The following is a 6,184-nucleotide window of genomic DNA, read 5'->3' as shown; positions in this document are numbered from 1 at the left end:
TACAATGTGTAGGCTACAACTTCTAAATATACATAACTTTTTTCTTGAATGTGAACTCTTATATAGCCTACAAATGTGGGGCATGTTTAGCAATAGGAATGTGCTTGTAATCGCTAGTAACATGWACAAACATTTGCAATAATTTGGTTCCGGGTTCCGAAATTAGTKTGGCTGCTCTCTAATCTCTCGTGGACAGACTAYATTAACATAAATGGTACACTAATKTATCAYGATACAACGGGAAGTGTGAGATAAAGAGCAGCATTAGTTCTGGTGCTTTAGAATTTCGGAAAGGGGAGGGAGCATTTGGCCCATAGACTTGCCCCTAACTTGCAAAGAGAGAGGGTGGAGCTCTTTGTTCCCTTCTCCCTCCCTCATGTATGGACACAGAATTTAATCGAGCCTCTGACCAATTACTCATGACTTTTGTTCTGGATTAACCGAGATTAGCTGCTCTCCAATTGTGAACTTTAATTGCATATAGGCCGACGTTTTAGAAACGAGTTTCAATGGCATTGTAATGACACACTTTGTTTACATTTTTCCGTTACTGGGATTATCTTTGTTGCCTATTGTCTGAGAGAATAGATTTATACACACACAATGGCTTATTAGGCCTATATAAAAAAAAAAAACTGACATATTTCAAAAAGAGTCATGGCAAGGGCAATTGTTTTGCAATGAACTATTGTATTTTCATGATACCTTGGAAGTATTTTCATTAGGCTATAGCCTGCAAGATTCCTTTCTGTGAATGCAACTATTTCGTATTTCAGCCATGTCTTTCACACACCCAGATGAGAACATATTATCTGGTTTAACACACTGGAAATTTTAGGGGAGCCGATGCACATATCACTGCACAGCTGTGGACTCCATAGACGACTTAGGAGGTCAAAGTGTCAGCCAGTTTCCCAAGAGCTGGAGATCTTCTCCTCTACTCTGTCCGTGAAAGCACTGTACACTCCGCGTCTGTGCCTGTGTCTGAGAATAAGAAAATATTTCAGAAAATGTATATCAGTAGAAACTTGAAGCAGAAGATACTATATTTATTATGGGTTTGGCTTATGCTCTAGGCTTTTTAATGGTGGAAAGATGATCCTAAACTGTATAGCCTTAACAAGTAGTTAAAACAATAATGTTGATATCATGGATGGTCAATCTTTGCATCAATATCTCTGCCTATGAATTTGAGTGGTTACATTTCTCCAGCCCTAAGCTTTTTACCGAAACAGTGGCGGGTGGGGAAATAGTTTTGTTTTAGCACTTTTGGGTTAAACAGCATAATAACTTGGTAACTCACCAATTCAACACTCACGCTACTAAAGTGGCCTAAAGTAGCATGAAAGCATTGAATTAAAATGGTGTGGGGCCTATAGCCAGGTTGGGCATAAACCAGCCTACTCATAGTGTAGGAGGCAGATTTTGGGGGCCAGGGCAATTTAGGGAGTGTGTAGGGAGTGTGAGCCTGGCCTCCCATCTAGGCTCTGTTGGCTTATAGGTGTCCATCTTCCCCGAAGGTTCCATTATAAGTGTCTGTGTCCGATCTGGTCCCCCTAACTGGAGTAGAATGGAAACCAGTGTCACAGTTGGCCGGATATTGCTGAGTTTGCTGTGTAATGTAGGCATAGTTTTGATAAAAGGCCATGGACTGCTTATGTCATGAGTAAGCACAAAATGGTTGATGCTTAGGAAATTGTCTAATTACAGTAATAGAGCGGTGTCTATGCACCAATATTCAGGAAAGCTGACTTACTTATACTCGGGTGCTGGGATTTGAAGTTCTAGTGACCAGGATCCCTTTCAGCTGCAGTAACTATATTTGGCATGTCATCAGCAAGCTGAAATTAAATGTTTCAGGGCAAAACATTTTTCAATATATTTGTCGCCATCTTGTGTTAGAATCATACACAGCAAGAATTTAGTACCAGTATTTTGTACAAATCATGGAAATCACAATGAACATGTAAGGAAGGTGTTATGTTATGTTCCAGCACCATACCGGTCTAAAGTTATGTGGTTTAGGGTTCTTGTAGGCCACAGGAGAGTATTTCCCTGTTTTAACGAACATCAGCTTGGATTCTAAAGAGCCAGGAGGTCTGTATGATGTACTGAACTTTGGCAGTGATTTTTTTATTCTGGTCAATCTCAGGAACTAGAATGTTTGGTGTAAATCTGTCCACTGAAGGTTGTTGTAACGATTGTCTGTGGTGGTAGAAGGATCGGACCAAAGCGCAGCGTGGTAAGTGTTCATGATGATGTTTAATTCAAACTCAGAACACTAAACAAAACAATGACCAAATGAAACAATACCGTGTGGCGACAAACACTGACACAGAAGACAAACACCCACAAACCAAAAGACAAAACAGACTACTTAAATATGGTTCCCAATCAGAGACAATGACAAACACCTGCCTCTGATTGAGAACCATATCAGGCCAAACGACAAACCCAACATAGAAACACAAAACATAGATAACCCACCCAACTCACGCCCTGACCACACTAAAACAAAGAAAATACAAAAGAACTATGGTCAGAACATGACAGCTGTCTCACTGGAGGCAAGTGTCAGTAATGGTTGGTGTGTATTTTTGTCTTCTTCCTTCGAGGGACACTCAGAGATGTGTAGAGTTTAGGAGAGAAATCAGGCAGCTTCAAGTTCCATGGGTCAACCTGATGTGAATAATGAGGACAGATAAAACCTTTGCTTCTTATGGTGGCCAAGTTCAGGCTGGCAGAAAATACTGTCTTTTTATTAAAATAAACTGATGTCGAAGGATCCAAGTAACTGTTAGAGGTCATTGTGATATCACAGTCCTGAAATTGTATGAACGGTAACCTGTTCAGGTGCAAAGAAAAAAATGAAGGGCTATTGAACTTCTCAACAATACAGCATTAGAAAACTCTAAACTGTCTAACATTACACACTTTGCTTCAACCTCTTTTTAAAAACATCAAGCGGTGTTGACCAGGGATAAACTTGAATTTCAAAGGCTCAATCTGTTATAGAAGACACATGTTCAGAAATCACTGCAAGTTTCAAGTTCAGCTTGCACTGTTTGATGTGATGTAAGGTACAACACAGGAAGAAAGTATTAATACAATAGAAGTGGTTGCTAAGTGACCAGGGTCTGGATACTTTACATAAAGAATATGCAAAAGGTCTGAGAACAGCAGGAGACTCTGCTAAAAGAAAAAAGAGAAACAGGAACTTCCTAGCAACCGATGAACTATGTGCGCTCTGAATGTCAATATCAACCCTCAAATTTAAGGACCTGTCATATTAGTAAAGACTGTATAAGTAATGTGGAGGCATATGAAATAACGCGGCCTGTGCTTGGTAGACTTTCTATCCTGAAGGGTAGTTTTCGAATGTGTAAACTTTAGTGTAGCTTCTTAGAATATTTGATTAAATCTACAGTGTTTGTCTGTTCACAAATGTGTTTGATCACTGTATTGTTATAAGTAACAGAATAGAAAAGAATATGGTAATTTACACAGTCAGGATGTGTAGACAGATGCAGCCTAGTCTCATACACTAGACGTAACATAGTAAATGTAAATCCGGAACGCTCAAATTAGTATGATATATTACGTTTGGTATGGTTACAGAAGGTTACTTAGACGGGGTGGAAGGGTGGGCGTATAACATGATAGTCTAGCAACCTGAAGGTTGCTTATTTGAATCTCATCATGGACAACTTTTGAATTTTAGCTAATTACTTACAGGATTAAGATTGAATCCTACTACACCGGCTCTGACTCTCCTCGTATGTGGCAGGGCTTGACAACTATTACAGACTACAAAGGGAAACACAACCGCGAGCTGCCCAGTGACGCGAGCCTACCAGACGAGCTAATGCCTTTTTTATGCTCGCTTCGAGGAAAGCAACACTGAAGCATGCATGAGAGCACCAGCTGTTCCGGACAACTGTGTAATAACGCTCTCGGTAGCCGATGTGAGCAAGACCTTTTAAACGGGTCAACATTCCCAAAGCCGCAGGGCCAAATGGATTACCAGGACGTGTACTCAAAGCATGTGCGGACCAACTGGCAAGTGTCTTTACCGACATTTTCAACCTCTCCCTGACAGAGTCTGTAATACCTACAGTACATTTTTCAAGCAAACCACCATAGTTCCTGTGCCCAAGGAAGCAAAGGTAACCTGCCTAAATGATTACCACCCCGTAGCACTCATGTCGGTAGCCATGAAGTGCTTTGAGAGGTTGGTCATGGCTCACATCAACACCGTCATCCCGGATACCCTAGACACACTCCAATTCATATACCGCCCCAACAGATCCACAGATGACGCAATCTCAATCACACTACACACTGCCCTTTCCCACCTGGACAAAAATAACACATAAGTGAGAATGCTGTTCATTGACTACAGCTCAGCATTCAACACTATAGTGCCCACAAAGCTCATCACTAAGCTAAGGACCCTGGGACTAAACACCTCCTTCTGCAACTGGATCCTGGACTTCCTGACGGGCCGCCCCCAGGTGGTGAGGGTAGGCAACAACACGTCTGCCACGCCGATCCTCAACACTGGGGCCCCTCAGGGGTGTGCTTGTCGAACATCTCATTCCAAAATCATGGGCATTAATATGGAGTTGGTCCCCCCTTTGCTGCTATAACAGCTTCCACTCTTCTGGGAAGGCTTTCCACTAGATGTTGGAACATAAGTGAGGTTGGGCATTGATGTTGGGCGATTAGGCCTGGCTCACAGTCGTCGTTCCAATTCATCCCAAAGTATGTTTGATAAGGTTAAGGTCAGGGCTTAACAGACTGACAGGCCAGTCAAGTTCTTCCACACCAATCTCGACCAACGATTTATGTATGGACCCCGCTTTGTGCACAGGGGAATTGCCATGCTGAAACAGGGCAGGGACTTCCCCAAACTGTTGCCAAAAAGTTGGAAGCACAGAATCGTTTATAATGTCATTGTATGTAGTAGTGTTAACATTTCCCTTCACTAGGACTAAGGGGTCTAGCCCGAACCATGAAAAACAGCCCCAGACCATTATTTCTTCTCCATCAAACTTTACAGTTGGCACTATGCATTTGGGCAGGTAGAGTTTTCCTGGCATCTGCCAAACCTAGATTCGTCCGTCGGAATGCCAGATAGTGAAGTATGATTCATCACTCCAGAGAACGCGTTTCCACTGCTCCAGAGTCCAATGGTGGCAAGCTTTACACCACCCCAGCCAATGCTTGGCATTGCGCATGGTGATCTTAGGCTTGTGTGCGGCTGCTTGGCCATGGAAACCCATTTCATGAAGCTCCCGACGTACAGTTATTGTGCTGACATTGCTTCCAGGGGCAGTTTGTAACTTGGTAGTGAGTGTTGCAACCGAGAACAGATGATTTTTATCTACGCGCTTCAGCACTCAGCGGTCCCGTTCTCTGAGCTTGTGTGGCCTACCACTTCACAGCTCAGCCGTTGTTGCTCCTAGACGTTTCCACTTGACAATAACAGCTTACAATTGACCGGGGCAGCTCTAGCAGGGCAGAAATTTGACGAACTGACTTGCTGGAAAGGTGCCATCCTATGATGGTGAAGGTGCCACGTTGAAAGTCACTGAGCTCTTCAGCAGGGCCGTTCTACTGCCAATGTTTGTCTATGGAGATTGCATGGCTGTGTGCTCGATTTTATACACTTGTCAGCAATGGGTGTGGCTGAAATAGTCTAATCCACTAATTTGAAGGGGTGTCCACATTCGTAACATATTGTACGAATTGTAATTCGTAACATATAATAAAATTGATGATGGACATCCACAAATGAATACATACCATACGAAACCTAACATATCATACTAATTGGAGTGTCCCTGATTTACCTTTACTATGTTACGTCTACCCTTGAGTCCAGGTTAACAGAGGGCATTTCTAATTATTTCTGAATTATTAATTGGTTTCCAATAGTCTACCTCTTGTCAGGTGGGRAGGTAAATAAGAAACCACTAGATGGCACTACATACTCTAAGTGAAAAGTATGTAGTGCGTGTTGATAACATCAGTTGAGGAGGCTCTACTGTGTGTGTGTGTGTGTGCGTGCGCAAGAGAAAGAGGAGTCTGCATAGGTGTAGAGAGTGAATGTCTCTTGTTATATGAAATATATATATATTTCAGCAGTTCCCACTATTTCAGTTAAATTCCGAGGCGTATT

General features: G+C 42.3%; 1 pseudogene; it reads right to left on the bottom strand.

Moving 5' to 3' along the window:
- Positions 1-902: 902 nt before the first annotated feature.
- Positions 903-2,808, bottom strand: LOC139024479 (putative uncharacterized protein C7orf78; annotated as a pseudogene).
- Between the last annotated feature and the right edge of the window lie 3,376 nt (positions 2,809-6,184).

The sequence above is a fragment of the Salvelinus sp. IW2-2015 genome, unplaced genomic scaffold, assembly GCF_002910315.2.
Source record: "Salvelinus sp. IW2-2015 unplaced genomic scaffold, ASM291031v2 Un_scaffold1555, whole genome shotgun sequence".
In the NCBI taxonomy this organism is placed as follows: domain Eukaryota; kingdom Metazoa; phylum Chordata; class Actinopteri; order Salmoniformes; family Salmonidae; genus Salvelinus; species Salvelinus sp. IW2-2015.
The sequence above is the reverse complement of the archived record's forward strand: the minus strand, read 5'-3'. Positions and strand labels throughout refer to the sequence as shown.